The sequence below is a fragment of the Aquarana catesbeiana genome, linkage group LG10 (assembly GCF_042186555.1).
Source record: "Aquarana catesbeiana isolate 2022-GZ linkage group LG10, ASM4218655v1, whole genome shotgun sequence".
Lineage (NCBI taxonomy): Eukaryota > Metazoa > Chordata > Amphibia > Anura > Ranidae > Aquarana > Aquarana catesbeiana.
Window position 1 is genome coordinate 186,660,040 of NC_133333.1, and position 22,889 is coordinate 186,682,928.

General features: G+C 43.7%; 1 long non-coding RNA gene across 1 annotated transcript in view; it reads left to right on the forward strand.

The window, feature by feature from the left end:
• LOC141111078 (uncharacterized) overlaps positions 1 to 22,889 on the forward strand; it is a 284,023-nt gene that overhangs the window by 163,250 nt on the left and 97,884 nt on the right. Inside the window, exon 2 of the long non-coding RNA XR_012236376.1 lies at positions 15,268 to 15,331. This is a non-coding gene — a long non-coding RNA (uncharacterized lncRNA). The remainder of the gene's footprint in view (positions 1 to 15,267; positions 15,332 to 22,889) is intronic.

The following is a 22,889-nucleotide window of genomic DNA, read 5'->3' on the forward strand; positions in this document are numbered from 1 at the left end:
ATGAGGAAAAAAAAAAAAAACCCTTTACATATACGTCCACTCATCTAGGTAGTCTCTGTGTGGGTCTATCTGTATCTTCTTGAGCGATTTCCACGTTGGCCTTTTGCCGGGATTTCTTGCCATCGCTCAGGCCGTTGTAAAGGAGATCCTTAATGATTTATTCTCCAATCTGTAAAGTCCACCAAGGGGAGATCTAAAATTTCCATGAACGACTCTAAGTCATCTTTAGTGCGAAGGGTTGCTGTTTTACCATTCCTAGAGGCTGTCAGACTAAATGGGAACCCCCACCGGTATTTAACCTCCTCTGAGCGTAGAGCTTCTAACAAGGGTCGGACTTAACAACGTTGATAGAGAGTCCGGCGTGATGTGTCTGGGTACAAGGCTAAATTTATACCATCAAAAACAATTTCAGGCTTACTGTGGGCCATCTTCATAATGCTCTCTTTCACTGCATATTTATGCACTTTACAAATGACATCTCTTGGTGTCTCCACCTTCTGAGCATTATGGGATGGAATCCGGTGGACCCGATCTATCTCTATGATTTCTGGTGCAAAGTCCCCCAAAATCTGGCAAAATATTTTTTGAACTGTTGAGATCAATTCAGGCGTTTGAATTGATTTGGGCAACCCCTTATGTCCTTATACCCATTATTGCCATGGTCCACTGCTGGGGCTCCCCGCCGGGCATTAGGTGACCCTGCTCGGGGGCCCCCACATCTTCTCCCGTCCTCAATGGACCCTGTCTGGCTCCTGGGGTACCCTGTTCAGGGTCTTTCCTCCCCCTTCCTGTTGCCGGAGATCTCCTACCATGCTCCATAAGACCGCGTCCTGCCATGGCTCAGTGTTGAGGGCCCCCGCTCCGTTCGGTCCATGCTGCCACTAGCATTTAAATCACTGCGCTTTCTCTCCTCCTGTCTCCCCGTTTGCCGCCCCGGTCCTGATTCCGATGCACGGGGGAACAGATAGGCTCGAATTCCATCCGCCAAGCTCTGACCTCCTTCAGCTGGCTGTAGCGCAGCCTGTCTGCACGTCGTCATGGTCAGCTGATCAGCTGCTCCGTTCGTGGTCTCTGCCCGGGATTCCCGAGGGGGTGGAGCGCTCACTCAGACACATCCGCTCCTCACACCCATCTCACCAGACCTCCAAATTTTTACCATGAGATATTTCTTATGATATGATGAACAATACAAACTTTTTGTATTTTTATATAACAAATGTATAATCCTTTGGTAATTTGTAAATCAGCTTTTGTTGTTCTTTTTTTTCCCTTTCTCCATTTCTGATTGAGTTAATTAGAAACAGGAACATTTTACTGAACTGTGTTGTACTTGTATTGCCCCCCTTTATATTGTAAAGCGCTGTGCAAACTTTTTGCGCTATATAAATCTTGTATGATAATAATTCATGCCCAGGACAGCAGGGGGACTGTGGCAGCATCATCAGGAATTTCACACAAAGGAAGTAATGCAGAGAGAACAGAATAATTCCTAATAAAATACATACAGTATGTAGTACCCTCCTAGTTTGGTTGCTAGGTAAATTTCGTTTTTGGGCTCTTTCTGTAATCAAGGGAGCAAGTCTGTGCAGGGTTTCACAGGCTGGGATTTTGATTGCTTGCTCCTGCCTATAGAAGAAGCTTCTAGAGCTTAGGGAGGGAGAATTTAAATAACCTGAATATTGATCAGGGCCTATCCAATCCCTGAGGAGGTGCGCCCAGATGGTAGATGGGCAGCTGATAAATAGTCTAAAGCCCTGGAGAGTGTATTTACCTAGGAAGGATAGTTCCCAGCCTTAGGAGGGCCGTTGCCCCTGAGACAGCTAAAGGTCTGGGTTGCTGCTCTGCAAGATTTTAGGAGCTACAGTGTTGGTACCTAGAAGCAGCCTGGATCTGACTGAATTCTTTCTTTAAGGAATCTGGCCTGGGGAAGGGTTGTTTCTGTCACTGAGTGGTGTCCAGAGGAAGCTGGATGGAGGCAGCTATCCTAGAGACTTGTGAATAGAAACCCTAAAAGTGATCCCTGTGGCTGTGTAGTGTCCTGAACATAGCACTGGGTGCCAGCAGGTATTCATTGGAACAAGATAACCAGATGCAGTATACACATTTACTTTGGGAGAAGATTGTCCTTTAACTGTTATTTGCTGATTGTTTTTGGAGTATCCCTTGCCCTGTATCCTCTCCTGTTTCAAGTTCTTCTATCAAGAATCCTTAAGACAACCCCTAGACTGTTTACTGGAGCCAATAGACTGTTGCTTCGGTGACTGGTGACTTCTGTACTGTTTGGAAAAGAAACAGTTAATCTTGGTGGCCCTTGCTGGGGTAGCATTACACATAGTAACACAAACACATGTATCACCCTCTAGTGTGCTAGAAGTAGTATGGCTAGAGTTTTGTGAGAGTAGGTAAATTTTCAGGCTTGGGTGTGTCTTGATCTGGGTTGGGAGTAACAGAGCAGAGCTGGTGACACACAGGCATCATCACCAAGACCTTCCACTTCTCTCCAGAATATTCTGGCATCTTTTAGAGAGGAAGGAGGAGAGGAAAGGTGGAGCTGTCTGGGGTATTCTGAGGAGCCCTGACAAATCCCCAACTTGGATTGGCAGGGGGCAGGCCTCCTTAAATACCCAGTGTCAGACCAGCTGGGGAGGAGTTGTTCAGGGTGGAAGTTGTAGATGGAGTGCTAGGCTGTTGTGCCCTTGGAGGGAGCTCCCCAGTCTGGGGGGGTGACTTTGGGCTTGGGCTCGGGTGCGGACGGAACCTTCTAAGAACACATGGAGGTGTCCTGGACATGAGGAATGGGAGCAAGTAGAGGACAGCAGGAGAGAGCACTGCCAAGCAAGTCTCCAGGGAGGAACAACAGGTCGCAGCCAAGAGGGCTGGTGAGTTACACACAGTCTGGAGGACTGGGAGGCACGCTTGAGAGGACTGGGAGCTTGCAGTCTGGGATGGGTGCAGAGCCAGTGGAGTGGACTGTGGTGGCATGGGCAGTGGAGAGAGGCAGCTGCAGCCAAGAGGGCTGGCAGGGCCTGAAGATGTGGTACTGGGCTCAGTAGCCACGTGGACAGCTAGCTCTGGGACTACTTTTTTCTGCACCATAGGGGCCAGCGGTCCCTGCCTGCAAAGGGCACCACTTTGGGCCTGGCTGAGCCAGTGCCAGGCCTATCTATCAGTGCTAGCTGCTCCTGGAGAGTGAGAACAATTGTCAAGTAAAGTGCTGGAGAGAGAGAGAGATCAAGGATTGAGTCTGTGGTGGAGGAAATAGTATATACTGGAGGTGTATATAGTTGGTCACATATACCTTGTCTGCAATCAGTTGGGCATCTCATGAATATCCCTTTCCTATCCAAGTTAAATCCCCTCAATATAAATACAAAACAAAGTTCAAGCACTGGTTTTCTGTTTGAGGGTGAATGAGAACTGTGTGCCTGGCTGGGCATGGTGATGGACAAACCACAATACTCAGCAGTTCCTACGGGGGTACCGCTACACACATATCAGAAATATGAAATGTTCGGGTAATATACACGTTAAGCCAGCCATACACGGGCTGAACAAAAAAAACAAAAACAAAAACTAACAGGTTCCTCCATCCATACAAATGAGGTTGATGGGGGAATCCTCCCCACCAGGATTGTTAAAATACATTGATGAGTGACCTCAGCTATTTGGCTGCAGCCACTGATTGAGGAAAATGTTCCAACATATCCCTTCAACAGAAGTCAATCAATCGACTTCTGTCATGCGGGGAGGGCCACACACTGATCGAAGTTCAGCCAGTCCCTGCTGAACTGGCTGAATTTCCTTTAACAAAAGGTTTATTGGCTGTAAGCATAAATAGCATGAATAGTCAACCGATAGTATATGGGTTGCCTCAAAGCTGAGGGTAGGAGATTTCCAAGCCCTTGCTATGGTTAATTTAGTGGCTGTAAAGCTGGCATCCCGAGTGGAAGGGGGAATCAATCGGCTTGTAAAGAAGAGCATCATAGGGATTATTTACGATTAGAATGTAGTAATGTACAGAGTAATGTATAGACTCTGATCCATAGTCTGCTCACTCTTGGACAAAACCACCAAATATGCGCCATCATTCCAGTTTGGGCACAGACACGAAAACACAGCGGCAAGTAATTTGGAACAATGCATGTCAAGCGGGCTGGGGTAAAGTACCAACAGTACAATATTTTCTATGCATTTTCCAGAATTAAGACATTTTTGGAGCATTTGGAAATGGTCAGTGTGATGGTCTGCCAGTCCCCTGGATCAAACCCCGGATCACCCCCAGCTCACTTTCCTAGTGTTGTCAATAAACGCGTAGTGGATCTATCCTCTGAGAGATAATAGAGGAATATACTAAAGAAATAATACCCGGAGAGTACAGATGGGATTTATAAATACGTTGAAAAGATGTTAAACTGTATGGGGGCATTTAGGTGCAAAGTAGTCTAAAAATAAAATACCTAAGTTGTATATAACAGTAGTGCTCCCTCAGTGAAATATCATAGGAGGATTGAAAAGTTTTGAAAGTAAGTAGTAAGTATTCTTGTAGGAGTAAAAAGAGAATGAATATCAACAAATCCATGATTGGTCCACCAGTAAAATAGCACCGGTGATCGATGCCCAGAGGAAACAAGGGACAACGCAGCAGGGGGACAAGCGGTAGGTTTGCCGAAATCAAGCCAGCTGAAAATTTGAGAGAGCCCCAGAGTTTGAGGGTAAAATCTAGGATCGGATTCAAGGGCCTGGGGCAGGATGAAGGGGGGAGGGCAAGGCTGGCAGCCGCATTGGGTGAACCTCAATGAGGTCTAAGGATGCCCTGTGCAGAAAGTTGGAGATGTCATATAAATGCTGGATATGGGCTATATTAGCCACTAGGTAGTAAGTGTGAAGATTAGGAATGGGCAACCCGCCGAATATTTTGCGTGCAAAAAGAACTTGTATACCAATGCGAGGTCGAGAAGAGCCTCAGAAAAATTGCAGGATGAATGAATGCGTACAAAAGAACTGGCTGAATTTTCATTAGGGTATGGCCAGCTTTACACTATCTGCTTTTAAAAATGCATTGAATATATTTTTTAATGAATACATAAGTGTATTCATTATTTTTTTATATCTGTTAGAGTTAAGCTTTGAGTATATTGGTTTCCATATTCGTAATTTTGTATTCTGATATTATTTATGCTGCTGAATGTATACATATATTTAATTCTCTGTTCAATGATTTCATTGCTATTTTTTGAGTCCTCTTCATAACAGGTTTGATCCATTGATCGACTGGTACAACCAGCATTTCGGATTTTCGGCATGTGATTATTGCTAGCGGCTATAGCCGCTGGCAATAATCATTGTGTTCTCCCAGCAGGGGCCCCCTCGCTGTGAGAACACAATAGCTCAGTGGGAGGCATTCCTCCATGAACACTGACAGTGTTGATGGGGCAATCAAGCGATTTTATTTTCTGCAACCTGTGGTTGCAGGAAAGAAATTCACACCATCTATGGCCTGCCTAAGGTAACGCAGCTAATGCTAGTTGCTTGGCTATAATGTTGATGCTATTCATGCAGTACTTTTATTCACTGACCTGGAACAAGCATGCAGGTAAGGGCTTCTCACTTTTCTTTGACTTTTGTGATCTACATGCCTGTACTGGGTCAGTGATGCAGAAAGGATAAGCAAAACAGCCAGTCAACTAACATTTTTAGAAGATGGACAGATTTATCATTCTCTGTTTTTCTCTTATGACATATTAATTTTCAAGAAGTCTGGTGTTCCACTAACAATTTCAATATCATCAATAGACATGTGCATTCGTTTTCGTCCGAATGCATTTTCGTCCGAATTTCAGGTATTTTCCTTATCGTTTTAACAAACGATAACGAACGTGCAGAATCCGAAAACCGAAAGATCGGACATAAACAAATGCTTTATTTTCGTTGTGGCAACAGTTCAATATAGATAGGAGATTCAACATGATGCTGACAATAGCGATCTGTGTCCATCGAACCTGTGGTTCAATGTGCCTAACCTTAGCACTATTAGTCCAAGATTATTCTACATAGAGTGAAAAAATTTGACATAGAGAGAAAAGATTCGACATTATAGAGACAATAGCGAAAAAGGTTGAATGTGCCTAACCTAACCTAAAGTGAAATATTCCTTTAAATATTGTACCTGGGGGGTGTCTATAGTATGCCTGTAAAGTGGCGCATGTTTCCCGTGCTTAGAACAGTCCCTGCACAAAATGACATTTTTTAAGTAATAAAAGTAATTTAAAACTGCTTACGGCTTTAATGTAATGTCTGGTCCCGGTAATATGGATGAAAATCAGTGAGAAAAACGGCATGGGTACCCCCCCCCAGTCCATTACCAGGCCCTTTGGGTCTTGTATGGATATTAAGGGGAACCCCGCAACCAAATTAAAAAAAGGAAAGGCGCCAGGCTATTTGAACAGCAGTATACAGGCGGTGCAAATAAGACAGGGACTGTAGGTTTGTTGTTAAGTAGAATCTGTTTGTAATTTTGAACTGGTACATTTCTAAAGTGTAGCTCCAGCCAAAAAATCGATTTTTAAGCTTTTTGGAAAACATAGGGAAGGGTTATCACCCCTGTGACATTTGTTTTGCTGTCTGTGCACCTCTTCAGAAGATTTTACCTCACTTTCTGTCCAAATGACAAATGTTTTTTGACAATTTGGGGGTTTTAGTGAAACAAGGATTGGTGATAAAGCATCAGTGGAAAGGAGACACGTCTTTCCCATATTAACTCTTACAGGAGAGAATTTCCCTTTCTAGGGGTAGATTTCATCTCACTTCCTGTTGTCTCCTTCCGTTTGCAAGTAGGAGTCGTTTGCAAGTCGTTTGGATGCTTGAAAGTAGGGGCCTGCCCTATATACTCTGCAGAAATGAGGGCCTTAGGTGTTGGTGTTGCCACAACACTGTAAGCCCTCACAGTTACTCTTGGTGGGCGCAGGAACAGGCTCTGCTGTGAAATATTAGATCAAGAATTGTAATTACATGCCCCTGTTGAACAGGGTCCGAAAAATTGGGCCTTTGGTTGTGGTGGTGCTGGTGTCACAACACTGTAAGTCCTCACAGTTACTCTTGGTGGGCGCAGAAATGGGCCCTGCTGTGAAATATTAGATCAAGAATTGTAATTACATGCACCTGTTGAACAGGGGCAGAAAAATTGGGCCTTTGGTGGTGGTGGTGCTGGTGTCACAACGCTGTAAGTCCACACAGTTACTCTTGGTGGGCGCAGAAACGAGCCCTGCTGTGAAATATTAGATCAAGAATTTTAATTACATGTCCCCGTTGAACAGGGGCAGAAAAATTGGGCCTTAGGCACTGGTGTCACAACACTGCAACCCCTCACAGATACTATAGTTGGAGCACAGGAATGAGCCCTCCTGCAAAATATTGCACCAAAAATTGTAATTACACGCCCCTGTTAAACAAGGGCTGAAAAATTGGGCCTTAGCCACTGGTGCTGGTGCCACAACACTGCAACCCCTCACAAATACTCTAGTTGAGTGCAGCAACGAACCCTCTTTGCAAAATATTGCATCAAAAATTGTAATTACACGCCCCTGTTAAACAAGGGCTGAAAAATTGGGCCTTAGCCACTGGTGGCGGCGCCCAGAACCAAAAATATTCTTACAAGCTATCAGCATGATCATTGAGGAGGAAGAGGATAGTCACTCAGCATAACAGGATAGTCACTCAGCATCAGCATAGGCAGTCTTGAAGGGATCTGACATTTCAAAAAAAATATTCGGTTACATCAGCATCAGGTGCTTGGTAGCTGGTGGTGATCCAAGACTGATTCATTTTTATGAAGGTCAGTCGATCGACCGAGTCGGTGGACAGGCGCACCCTATGATCGGTTACAAAACTTCCAGCAGCACTGAATGTGCGTTCCGAAAGAACGCTGGATGCAGGACAGGCCAGTAGCTCAATTGCATACTGTGCAAGCTCTGGCCAGTGATCCATCCTCAAGACCCAGTAACCCAGAGGATTTTCGGTGGGAAAGGTGTCCAAGTCAGATCTTGCCCCTAGGTATTCCTGCACCATGTAAAACAGACGCTGGCGATGGTTGCTGGAACCGATCGTACCTTGGGGCTGCGGACTAAAAAATTGACTGAACTCATCAGTCAGACGGCCACCTTCTCCACCGCTCCTTCTTTGACTGACCGAAGCCTCAGCAACACGTTGTCCAGAAACAGGAGTTTGTAACCTCCCAGTCTCTGGGAACGCGTTGCACAGACCTTTCTGCAAGGCCTCCCGAAGATGTTTCATCCTCTGCTCCCTCTGCGACGGCAAGATAAGGTCCGCAACCTTACCCTTGTAACGTGGATCAAGGAGGGTTGCCAGCCAGTATTGATCCCTCTCCTTGATACCACGAATACCAGGTTCCTTCCACAGGCTTTGCAGGATCAGGGAGGCCATGCAGCGTAGGTTTGCTGAGGCATTCGGTCCGGAGTCCTCTGGGTCACTAAGAACGACATGATCCGCAGCCACCTCCTCCCAGCCACGTACAAGTCCATGGGTTTCTTGGGACTGTAAATAATCCCTTAAAGACTGCTGCTGATGCTGAGTGCCAGGCTCCACCTCCATGCTGACACAATCCTCCTCTTCCTCCTTCTCCTCCTCTTCATTCTCTTCCTCTTCCTGTATGATCGGCGGGCACGCAGGAACACTGTCTGGATAAAGGGGGCCTTGAGAGCTAAGGAAGTCCTCCTCTTATTGCCTCTGTTCTGCCTCAAGTGCCCTGTCCATTATTCCACACAGCGTGTGCTCCAACAGGTGGACAAGGGGGACAGTGTCACTGATGCATGCACTGTCACTGCTCACCATCCTCATGACCTTCTCAAATGGTGACAGGACAGTGCAGTCCTCTGGGTCACTAAGAACGACATGATCCGCAGCCACCTCCTCCCAGCCACGTACAAGTCCATGGGTTTCTTGGGACTGTAAATAATCCCTTAAAGACTGCTGCTGATGCTGAGTGCCAGGCTCCACCTCCATGCTGACACAATCCTCCTCTTCCTCCTTCTCCTCCTCTTCATTCTCTTCCTCTTCCTATATGATCGGCGGGCACGCAGGAACACTGTCTGGATAAAGGGGGCCTTGAGAGCTAAGGAAGTCCTCCTCTTATTGCCTCTGTTCTGCCTCAAGTGCCCTGTCCATTATTCCACACAGCATGTGCTCCAACAGGTGGACAAGGGGGACAGTGTCACTGATGCATGCACTGTCACTGCTCACCATCCTCATGACCTTCTCAAATGGTGACAGGACAGTGCATGCAATCCTAATCATGGCCCACTGGTGTGGGGAAAAAAAACAAGCTCCCCTGACCCTGTCCTGGTGCCATAGTCGCACAGGTACTCATTGATGGCCCTCTGCTGCGTGTGCAGCCGCTGCAGCATGGGCAACGTTGAGTTCCACCTGGTGGGCATGTCACAGATTAGGCGGTTCTTGGGCAGGTTAAATTCCTTTTGGAGGTCAGCCAGCCGAGCACTGGCAATATATGACCTGCAAAAATGCACACAGACTTTCCTGGCCTGCCTCAGGACATCCTGTAAGCCCAGGTACCTGCCCAAGAACCGCTGCACCACCAAGTTAAGGACATGAGCCAAACAGGGCACATGGGTCAGTTGTCCCTGTCGGAGGGCGGAGAGAAGGTTGGTGCCATTGTTGCAAACCACCATACCTGCCTTAAGCTGGCGTGGCATCAACCACCTCTGTACCTGCCCCTGCAGAGCTGACAGAATCTCTGCCCCAGTGTGGCTCCTGTCCCCCAAGCACACCAGCTCAAACAACGCATGGCATCTTTTGGCCTGCGTGCTTGCGTAGCCCCTTGAACGCCTACTGAGCACCGCTGGTTCCGAAGTCAAATCAGCACAGGAAGAGGCCATGGAGGAAGAAGAAGAGGAGGGGGTAGAGGAGAGAGGTGTGGCAGAATCACACTAGTAGTATTTTGGAGGCGTGGTGGCAGAACAACTTCTAACACTACTGCACCCTGTCCTGCATCCTTCCCAGCTGCCAGAAGAGTCACCCAGTGCGTGGCGAAAGATAGGTAACATCCCTGTCCATGCCTGCTGGACCGTAATATGCACCTTACCGCTGACCGCCCTGTCCAGCGAGGCCAAGACATTGCCTTCCACATGCCAGTAGAGAGCCAGAATAGCCTTCCGTGAGAAAAAGTGGTGTTTGGAGAACCTGCCACTGAGGAACCGCACATTCCACAAACTCACGGAAGGGGGCAGAGTCTACCAACTGAAAAGGCAGCAGTTGAATTGCTAGCAATTTTGCCAAGCTAGCATTCAACCACTGGGCATGTGGATGGCTGGGAGGGAACTTCTTTCGGCGGTGCAGCAGCTGGGGCAGGGAAATTTGCCTGGTACAATCTGACGTCGGTGTACCGATAGCAGATTGCCCCCAAGTACTTGGCTGTGACACACCTAATTCGACACCTTCATTCCTCTCAGTGCAGGTCTCAGAGAGGACTGAAGGTATAGTGGGGTTGGAGATCCCAGCTGATGAGGAGCAAGGAGAGGTCCTCTTTGTTCTTTGGTGTGGGTCTTTTAGGTACGCTTGCCAACGAACTGCATGACAGGTCAACATATGTCTGGTCAAGCATGTGGTACCCAAGCGGGAGATGTTTTGGCCATGAGAGATACGCTTGAGACGTATGTTGCAAATAGCAGCGGTGGGATCTGATGCACTCGTCTCAAAAAAGGCCCACACCAAAGAACTTTTGGAATAACGCGCAGAGACAGCAGAGCCCTGCACATACGGAGCTCTGCGGTGTGATATAGTCGGTGTGCTGCCCTTAAGCTGGCCCCTGGAGGGCATCCTGCCTCGTTGGTGATGTGCATCCACCTCCTCTCTCCTATCAGGCACCCATGTGGAGTCAGTGACCTCATCATCCCCTCCCTCCTCATCACTGGAGCAAAGCTGGCAGTATGCTGCACCTGGGGGAACACAACTGCCAGATTGCTGTCCTTCTTGGGCACCCCCTCTCTCTGGGCTCACGTTACTGCCTTCCTCTAGCTGGGTACCATCATCGGAGCCTTCAAAATGCTGGGCATCCTCCTGGAGCATGTACCCAACACTGTGGTCAAACAGTTCGGGGGACTCCTCAGGAGGACATGGTGGGGCTAGGGAAGGAGTGACTGATGCCATTGAGCCGAGGGAAGAGGCCGCGTTGGCAGCTGCTTTGCCAGACAAAGTACCCTGAGCCTAGTTGAGAGAGGATGAGGAGGATGAGGACGGCTTGGTCATCCACTCTACCAAGTCTTCCACATGTTGCAGCTCAAAACGGCCAGCTGCTGAAAAAAAGGACAAGCGTGTCCCATGGCCATGTGCTGATGAGGATGCACCGTCTCCACGACCAGCACTGTTGCCTCTAGACACAGAGCCTGCTTGCCCTCTTTTATTGGCTTGTGACTGTCTGCCTCTCCTTGTTGGCCTTCCAGACATACTAATGGCCTGCAGTGAGATGTAGCTGCACAAAGCAGTACACTATATATATATACTGATACTGCAGCTAGCAGAATCAACTGCCTGCCTGTAGTATTATTAGAATGAGAACATCAGCAATTGTCTTCAGGTAGCTTTAGGTGCACACTGTGTAGAGGACGCAGTACACTAACTGTAAAAACTGTAACTGCCTGCCTGTGGTATTAATAGGAGCAGAACAACAGCAATTGTCGTCAGGTAGCTTTAGGAGCACACTGTGCAGAAGACGCAGTACACTAACTGTAAATACTGTAGCTGCCTGCCTGTGGTATTAATAGGATCAAAAGAACACCACCAATTTTATTCAGGTAGCTTTAGGTGCACACTGTGCAGAGGACACAGTACACTAGCTGTAAATACCATAGCTGCCTGCCTGTGGTATTAATATAGGATCAGCAAACACCACCAATTTTATTCAGGTAGCTTTAGGTGCACACTGTGCAGAGGACGCAGTACACTAATTGTAAATACTGTAGCTGCCTGCCTGTGGTATTAATATAGGAATAGAGGAACACCGCCAATTGTCTCCAGGTAGCTTTAGGTGCACACTGTGCAGAGGACACACTACACTAACTGTAAATGCTGTAGCTGCCTGCCTGTGGTATTAATGGGATCAGAAGAATGCCACTCATTTTCTTCAGGTAGCTTTAGGTGCACACTGTGCAGAGGACACAGTACACTAACTGTAAATACTGTAGCTGCCTGCCTGTGGTATTAATAGGAGCAGAACAGCAATTGTCTCCAGGTAGCTTTAGGTGCACACTGTGCAGAGGACGCACTACACTAACTGTAAATACTGTCGCTGCCTGTGGTATTAATAGGATCAGAAGAACACCACTAATTCTCTTCAGGTAGCTTTAGGTGCACACTGTGCAGAGGACGCACTACACTAACTTGTAAATAATGGAGCTGCCTGCGGTACTGTACTAATAGGATCAGAAGAACACCACTAATTTTGTTTAGGTAGCTTTAGGTGCACACTGTGCAGAGGACGCACTAAACTAACTTGTAAATACTGCAGCTGCCTGCGGTACTGTACTAATAGGATCAGAAGAACACCACTAATTTTCTTCAGGTAGCTTTAGGTGCACACTGTGCACAGGACGCACTACACTAACTTGTAAATACTACAGCTGCCTGTGGTACTGTACTAATAGGATCATAAGAACACCACTAGTTTTCTTCAGGTAGCTTTAGGTGCACACTGTGCAGAGAACGCACTAGTTTAACTTGTAAATACTGCAGCTGCCTGCGGTACTGTACTAATAGGATCAGAAGAACACCACTAATTTTCTTCAGGTAACTTTAGGTGCACACTGTGCAGAGGACGCACTACACCAACTTGTAAATACTACAGCTGCCTGTGGTTCTGTACTAATAGGATCAGAAGAACACCACTAATTTTCTTCAGGTAGCTTTAGGTGCACACTGTGCAGAGGACGCACTACACTAACTTGTAAATACTGCAGCTGCCTGTGGTACTGTACTAATAGGATCAGAAGAACACTAATTTTCTTCAAGTAGCTTTAGGTACACACTGTACAGAGGACGCACTATACTAACTGTAAATACTGTGGCTAATAGGACTAATAGGATCAGAAGAACACCAGCAATTTTCTTCAGGTAGCTGTAAATACTGTAAAAACACCTGCCTGTGTTTTTACAAACACTGTATTCAGTTTTAGCTAAACTGAATACAGTGTGTATATATATATATATATATATATATATATATATATATATATATATATATATATATATATATATATATATATATACATATATATATATATATAAACACCTAGGATGTATATATATATATATATATATATATATATATATATATATATACACAATACACTGTAAGTGCAGCTAACTGACTTGCCTGCCTGCTCTATCTAAGTTAAATCAAATGACACTGTCTCTCTGTCTATCTATCTTTCTCTCAACGCCGGAACATACTACACAGGGCCACCGTGCAGGCGGCCTTATATAGTGTGGGGCGTGTACTAAACCCCCTGAGCCTAATTAGCCAAAGCCACCCTGGCATTGGCCAATTACGGCTCTCTGTACAAGTATGCTGGTCATAGTGCATGCTTAGCCAATCATCAGCCAGCAATGCACTGCGATGCCGCAGTGAATTATGGGCCATGACGCGCCACTTGAATGTGGCGCGAATGGCCCATATCGTTCGTAATTCGGCGAACGACCAGACAGGCGATGTTCGAGTCGAACATGCATTCGATTTAAACACGAAACTCATCCCTACTGTACATGTTCTTTATAATCAAGTTTGTATTCTCCTTTGTAAAAACCTCAATAAAAATATTGAAAGAGAAAACTCTTTTCCTGCAGGCTGCAGAGAAGACCAATTTCTTTTGATTTATGTTCTTGTGCTTTTGCGTCACTTCTTGGGTCTGTAGAGCCATCTTTCTATTCCTGTAGTTTTTTTTTAATATTATGACCCTATAACCAGCAAGGGGTCTTTTTATAAATATTTTCACACAATATACAAATTCAGACAGTTATAAAAACCTGACAAGAGTTCTAACCTTAATTTGAATTCACATTGATTTAAATATCTTCATCCAAAAACAGAGTTGTCAGGTATGAATAACATAATTTTATATATTTTTAATACTTATTATATATATATCGCTAAATTACATTTTTTGGGGGGAGAGTCTACCTGTATATGTAAGTGTGAACTGTAGTGTGGGCCAATTCAATTATTCTTTGTGAGTCCCTGATGTGAAATAGATGAACGCTTCCTTGGAACAAGGAATTGTTCTTGTTTCACACATTTACAGAATACTCTTCAGCTCATCATAGTTTAACACATTTACTGAATGGTCTCAATGGTGCTTTGTGGAGCAACTTGTGGGGGATCTTTGCGTGCTTGCATGGCTTGTCTTATGTTTCATCCAGGTCTCTTATGATGCAATCATCAGGATTCCCTACAGATAATGCATAATTACACGACTACTTACATTTTAGCCATTTCAGTTTAAGAGTCTTTTAGTCCTTTAATAGAGTTTTACAAGGCCGTTAGCACTTTATCCTACCCATGATCATGTCATGTATTGTGAATAAATAATTTCTATTGTCGCCTCATATTACCATGAAATTTTTACATACCTGTATGCAACATAATCCTGTTCTACAGGAACAGGAGTTATGTCGTCACCAATGAAAGTTATGTAACCAAGTGATAGGGTTGGGTGCTTGACATTATATTTAGAGAACTTGTTCATTAAGGCAGTCACCTGACCTAAATAGTTCTTCCTCTTTTAAGGAACATTTCTCCATATTCTAGGAATAGAAAAAGAATGGTGCAGGTCTATCACTTCAGTAAGCTTTCCCTTTAATTAGTTAACATATTTTATATGACTTTAAATTAAGAAGTATTTTTTTATTTTGCAACTATTAAACTGTTGAGTGTTTTATATGTCCATAGGTGGGAAAAGTAGGAAGTTGATATGAGGACACATGGACAAAGTACTAGATATGTAATAGAATGACGCTAGTATATCTGTTATAAATCCATGCATACAGATATAACTGACTGAAATAAAATGGCAGGCTACAGTTATCATTAAAGAACCAAAAGTTTAGGTACAAGATAGATCATTTATGAGCTACTTTTAAAATTTACAGATATATACTGTATGGTCAAAGTAAACCTACATATATAGGATATTACACATTTTTGTATGACTTTGCTTTGAAGACTTTTTTTGCTTTTCTTTTCAGGGAGAGCAAAAACTTCAAAAGAAGACTTCCCTCACTACATCATTTAAATCCAACCCAAATCCACGTAAGTCATTTTACTCCACGTCTAAAATTGTACACTGGTCTAGACTTACTTTGATCTCAAAATTCCAATAACTAGGTGGATGTTACTCATCCATGCTCTTCCAAAGAGTAACAAAAGGATAAGTGCTCAACAAATTCCACCAAGTAACTTAAAACTCAACATGTTTTGCCTTCGTCAGGGGTGATAATGTGAAAATGCAATATAGGTGTGAAAATCAAAAAAGCCACAGGGTTATTCAGAGGTAAAACCTGACAGAGATTCTAATCTTTCTCCTAAACAAAAAAAATCTCTTGTGTGGAATAGGTTTTAATAGTCAATAATCAACAATGTACTTGTTATGGGATTATTGGACCAGGAAATAGCATTATGGTGCAAAATACCATTTCCCATACACTTTATTTTATGAATGTTCAATTTTGATGAAATCTGAGAACTAGTTACTTTAAAATTCTCTTAAGTAAACTAGACATTGATAATTATGTTTTGTTGTCCTGTAACCATGGTAGAAGTATTAAAAAATAACTAGCAGAAAGTTTAGAAAATGCATAAATGTAGCTGGCCTCAGTAATTGGTATATAGTGAAGGTCAGAAATCTGGAATTCTTGCAAAATTAGTAGTTCATAGGTCAGAAGTCTGTCAAAATAGCTTCTGTTTAGGCAGTTCAGTTCTGGCATTCCTAACTTTTTTATTCTAGAAGCTGGTGGTGTATTTTCTCTTGGAGGAGTTGGAGCCTTGTAGAGAGGCTTAGCAAAGATGGATGTAGCTCAGTGTTGCCAACCTACCAGATTGAAATTTGACATTTTTACTGGCATTTGCAAAAGTTACAAAATATGGTTTTAAGTTCAAATTTCAGTATTTAGGCTACAAACAAGTACAATATGCAATTAGCAATGTGATTTAAGGCAAAAAACATATTTCTTATTTCATTTTCGATATAGTAAGTATATAGCTCAGGGGCAGGACTCAGGAGAGCAAGAAATTAGAATAGACAGACACATGAATTGACTCTCACAGTGACACTGATAGCAGTGTGCAGCAGCACAGATGATGATGACATCTCACCGACACGACATATCTCCTCCTGAGTCACAGTGACAGTCTCTCTCCACACCAGGTGGTCCCTTCAGTACATTGCAGTTCAAATAGCGCTGACAGTCCATGACACCAGGCAACGCCTCCGCCATATTCGCTCCCCATCGGCACCACCCAAACACACTGTAGCAGGCATTTGGCCGGTCTCAGCATGTGCAGTTCTGAACTGAGCATCACAGACATATTTATTTAATGACAACCTTTTCCTCTCACTGGCATTTACTGGCAGGAGAAAAGTGCCCATTTTTTACTGGCTGCCACTGATGTAGCTGTGTGTTTAAAAATTATTTCGCATTTTCTGGTCCTGGAAAATATATATAAAATAGCGGCAAAAGAGTGAACTATTCCATGTTTCTATGCAGAAAGGCTGTTGTCTGCTTTTTCCCTTAAAAAGAAACCTGTACTTAGAGAATATGGAGGCTATAATTGCCGACCTCTCCTTCTGAAAGTAGCAGTTGCCTTTACTTTAATGTAGTACATTACTACATTCTAATCAAACCTCCTGAGCCACTGACCTAGGTCAACTATGCAGATCAGAAATTCAGGTTACACAGTGATGTTATAATCTACATGATTGTTCTGGGTCACTAACCCTCTAAAGGGCCCTTCCATTTTTAACAAAAATATGAAATACTCTTTAACTCGTCTGTTGTGAACTGGCATCTCCCATATTAAAATTGCCATGACTGCTTACAGCTCTGATAGTTCTAGATTGTATAGGGCCACTGTGTCTTTTCCTTGGTAGAGAGATCCTTTTCCTCTGGGTTAGAGAGTCAAGTCCATAGCAAAGTTATTGTTGAAGGAAAAAAAACCGTTCCCATAGTTCTTCTGATTTTGGCTGGAAAATAGTAATCTAATCTTATCTAACACTACCAGAGTCTTAAAGAACATTGGATTGTTTCCACAATAAAATGCAGCTCAAAAATCTGTGTTCTATTGTGCAAAAAATTATAAAAATTTAAGTAGGTTGGTATGCAGTATAATCACAGTGCTGTAGCTTTGTTCAACTTCAACAGTCTAAGCTGTGTTCATCCTCTTAATTATTTGCTACATAAAAAACTTGCAGCACCTTTGTGCACAATAGTGTCATGAGTATAAACTGGGGGAAAGGTAAGCCAATGTTTTATTAGTAGCACCTAATCTTATTGTAGTTGTCATTTTTCCACTGTGTGTCTGGCAATTTTTAATTGGCTCACAAAAATAAACATATAGGGTCCATGCACACAGGGTTTTAAAAACAGGCAAGTTCCCCCAGAAAAAAACAAACAAAAAAACACTGATATAGAGTGTTTTTGTACAGGAGTTTAAGAAAGTTTAGGAGCATTCAGCATTTTTTTTTTTGGGGGGGGGGGGGGCATTGTTGACAGAAAACTCCTCTCAAAATGCAAACCAGAAGGTTTTTTTGCCTCTAAACGGCGAGCTTAAAATATGCCTCCTACAGTGCGGAAAATAATTTTTTGATCCCCTGCAGTTTTTGTAAGTTGGCACACTTACAAAGAAATGAAGAGTCTATAATTTTATCATAGCTGTATTTTAAATAATAGAGACAAAATATCAACCAAAAATCCAGAAAAAAAACACGATACAAATGTTATAAATTGAGTTGCAGTTCAATGAGTAAAATAAGTATTTGTTCCCAAATAAAACATGACTTAGTACTTGGTGGAGAAACTCTTGTTGGCAAGCTCAGAGGTAAGAGGTTTCTTGTAGTTGGTTACCAGGTTAGCACACATCTCAGAAGGGATTTTAGTCCATTCTTCTCTACAGATCTTCTCTAAATCCTTAGGGTTTATTGGCTGTCATTTGGCAACTTGAAGTTTCAGCTCCCTCCATAAATTTTCTGTAGGATTAAGGTCTGGAGATTGGCTAGGCCACTCCATGACCTTAATGTGCTTCTTCTTGAGCCACGCCTTTGTTGCCTTGGTGGTATGTTTTGGCTCATTGTCATGCTGGAAGACCCATCCACGACCCATCTTCAGTGTTCTGGCTGAGGGAAGAAGGTTCTCATCCAAGATTTTACAATACATGGCCCTGTCTATTGACCCCTCTAAGTGGTAAAGTTGGCCTGTACCTTTAGCAGAGAAACAGCCCCACAGCATAATGTTTCCACCTCCGTGCTTGACTGTAGGGATGGTGTTCTTAGGGTCATAGTCAGCATTATTCTTCCTCCAAACATGGCGAGTCGAGTTAATGCCAAAGAGCTCAATTTTGGTCTCATCTGACCACAGCACTTTCTTCCAATCCTTCTCTGAATCATTTGGATTCAAACTTCAGATGGGCCTCTACATGTGTCTTCTTGAGGAGGGGGACTCGCTGTGTTTGGAGGAAGAGAAATCCTGACTATGACTCTAAAAACACCATCCCTACAGTCAAGCATGGAGGTGGAAACATTATGCTTTGGGGCAGTTGCTTTGCTAAAGGTACAAGCCAACTTTGCCGCATTGAGGGGACAATGGACGGGGGCCATGTATTGTAAAATCTTGGATAAGATATTCCCTCAGCCAGAACACAGAAGATGGGTCATGGATGGGTGTATATACTGTATATGTATAGTGAAAACTTTTTTTTCCAGTTTTGAGTTGGATGTTTATGGATTATTTTTGGAGAATAAAGATATAATCTTAAAACAAATGAAGAATCTGTCATCATTTACCAATACAAAAAAATGGAACATAAGTATAAAATCCCTAGTACCTCCTTATCCAGTACTGCTAACACTGCCACCTATATCTCAGGTCAGTTGTTTTTTTCAAGCCTAAGGTCATGAGCTCACCCCCAATTTAGTGTGACAGAGACAGTGGTTAAAAATGTTCACAAGTTCAAGATCTGATCTAAAAGTATGCACAAGATCAAATCATAATCAAATAGTCTGCACAATGTGTAATGTGAGCACACAGGTAGAGGAAATAGAGGGCCCCAACATCTTCAAGGCTCTGTTATGATTGGACCCTCCAAACCCCCCCCATAGGTACACCATGACAAGTACCTAAATACTGTTACTTTTACTGTAGACCAAACCTCAACTCTTACTTTTACTGTGATACATGAAGGCTACACACTGAAAATGTAATGTTTTCTGTTATGCACTTGGTTGTTAGTGGTCTGATATGATTAGATTCTATGCATATGGTCCCAGTATACAAAATGGCAGCTTTTTCCAGTGATCAAGATTACATTTCACAATGACATCGTTTTGATAACGACAGAAATCTTCCCTTCAGTTTTATTACTCACTGGACACTTAGCTGGAATGGAAATAAAACGCCATACTATATAATTCAACTTTAATTGGCTTGTTTCTTTTGGTCCTTTAGAGACCAATTACTGCCTTGGAAACCATGCAAGGTGGCTGGGTTGCTGTGATGGGGAATCTGAGCTATTTGAGATGAGTGATTCACATTTGTTTTAAAAAGAATTAACCCATTGCAGAGCAATCCTGCAACCACTCTTTTTTTGCTACAGGTAGTAATAGGAATTTTATTTTTTATTTTGTATATAGCCTTGCAATAGTAGAAACAACTTTCACTGGTCCAATTACTAACAAAGTGATGAAAGCTAAACTCTTATTGGTTGGCAAAAAAAGGATGTCATGCTCTGTTTTGTTTGGTGACATGGTCACAGTTGGATATTCAGGCATAAATTGTCATTACCTATGAAAAAAATATAAATTTCCAGCTTTATTTGAGTGTGGTCATTTTAGTAAGACTTTTCAGCTTTGGAGTTGGGTCAGAGGTCACCTGAATTAAGACAGATGTCAACCTCTTGACCTCGCACACTGTCCAGCTCTTTAGAGCAGGAGGGCTGTGGCAATGCAGCAACTACTTTTAAACTTCAGGTTACCTCTGACCCCTAAATATCTAAATGGCACAAGATTAGCAGTCTGTAACTCCCAAAACTCATCACACTGGTAGTACATTTGTGTAAGAAAAAAACAAACAATTAACCCTCTCAAAACTGTCTATTTGCCCACGTTTACATCAGGCCGTTTTGACATGCATGTCAAATCGCCGCCTACAGCCCTGTCCGAATCGGTGACATACCTGTGTGGTTCCTGCATCGTTTTGGACATCTGTCTGTCTTATTCTTTCATCATGCTTATCATCATGATTATATTATGCCCAAGCTCCTAAAGAAGCGCCACACGCGTAAACCTGTAGAGTTACATAGTTAGTAAGGTTGAATAAAGACACCAGTCTATCCAGTTCAACCTGAGTGAGCACCTATCATTGTTCCCATCCCCGCACATTGCGTCCCATCAAGATGCCCATCCACTATATTATTATTATTTTTTTTAATATATATTTAAGGTACCCATGTAGCGGCATCAATCTACACAGCTCTCCACACACACCGGTCCCCACCCCCAAGGGGTCTGCAATTCAAGGTCCCCAACTCACACCCATACACCAGGGCCAATTTTTGGACAGAAGCCAATAAACCTACCAGCATGTCTTTGGAGTGTGGGAGGAAACCGGAGTACCCGGAGGAAACCCACACAGGCACAGGGAGAACATGCAAACTCCATGCAGGTAGTGTCATGGTTGGTATTCAAACCAGCGACCCTATTGCTGTGAGGCGAGAGTGCTATCCACTACACCACTGTGCTGCCCAAACCACTAACCACAAACCACAATATGTCATAACCAATTTTACATCAAACCTGTTGGAATTATTTCAATTGTGTAGGATGTAGTAAATAATATATATCGTTATTAAGTGCAATTGTTGATGTAATTGGCACTGTGATTGATATTCAGACAATAATCTATATTGTGAATTTTAAGCAATGTCGGTTTCTGTTTTTTAACCTTTGTAAAACAAAGATGTTAATTTTTTTAATTTATGTACTGGTGTGCCTATAAAGTCCAATTTTTCAATGTTCTGCACTAGTTTCCTTTTCAGATATTTATTTGTAAAAAATGTTAAAAACCATTTCTCATTTTCCTTCCACTTCACTATTACGTGATACTTTGTGTTGGTCTATCACATAAAATCCCAATAAAATACATTTACGTTTTTGGTTGTAACATGACAGAATGTGGAACATTTTAAGGGGTGTGAATACTTTTTCAAGGTACTGTAAACACAAAATATGAAATACGTAAATATTAACTTTTTTACCTGCCAAATGATCTGCAATTTTGAATAGCCATGCTTTGATACACACATCACTGCTAGTCAAGTTGATCCACAACTAGCTCCCTGCTTTAATACTTCTTGGCTCTTTTTGACTGCTTTCTAGGAAAGCTTCCTGCTCATTGGACAGAGGCATCGATGCTGATTCACTGTCCAGTAAACAGATTGAAGGTGGAGAAGTGATACAGAAAGCTGAATTGTTGAATTAGGAAATTAAACTTTAAGGCTGGGTTCACACTAGTGCGAATTAGATGCGGGTTTTCTTGCATCCAATTCTCATGACAGGAGATTGTGACCGCCTCTTAATGGAGCCAGTTCAAACATCTCCGGAGCAGCTGTGGAGCAAATTGCACAGGGGTCCTGTGCGTCTTTGGCTCCCTTTCAGGCCTGAATTCAGGCAAAAATTTGGGCCTAATACGTCCTTGAGAACAGAGAACAGGGACGCAACGGACCCCTGCTGTGAGCCGCATCCGTCTGCAGTGTGAACCCAGCCTTACCAACCTGGCTGTATAGTGTGGCAAAATCTGTGTAAATTTTAAGTTGTCACCAGCACAGTAATAGGGCAGAAATGTACCAATATGGAGACATTTTTGAGTGATAACTATCAGACTGGTCTAAATTTACCCGCAATGTAATACAGAAAACCTTCCCATTATGTTTTTGCCCAGACATACACTTTAACTTCAGTTAGTGTACATGATAAAATATGTCTTCTGGTTAAAATTGTGATCCAGCGAGGGCGTGGCCTGGACATGGCGGTGTATAGACGTGTCTAATGTGAGCTCCGGGCCTCCCCTGCCTGTCCCGACACAGTGCCGACATCCACCAACTGTTACACCGGCATGCTAACGATGAGAAGGTATAGGACAAGATCGTCAGCCTGCGCAGCCCGATCCCGCAACTCCCAGGGAGATATACAACATTTATTACCAGCATGCACACCGCTTCTCTCCGGGTGCTATAGCGGCGGCACCACATGGCTCAGGCCGGAGCACCTATACCACGCCGGACCTCCTCCTTCGTCTGGGACTCTTTACCAGAAACCCCTGCACTCTTCCGTCCGGAGATGGCTGACTCCTCACCGAGGGGGGATACTAGCCGCCTAGACGGAGATATCCGGGCACTCTTACAGGCTCTGGCCATGAGACAGGACATTGAGGCCTTGATCCTCCGAGTGGAGGAGACGCACCGCCGAGACATCCAGGTGGTGAGAGCGGACGTCCACTCACTCTCAGAGAGGATGGGCATGGGGAGGCATCAATATCCTCCCTGGAGCATCGTGTGGCAGCCCTAAAATGCTCCCGCACTTCCCAGGCAGACACGGCGGTCG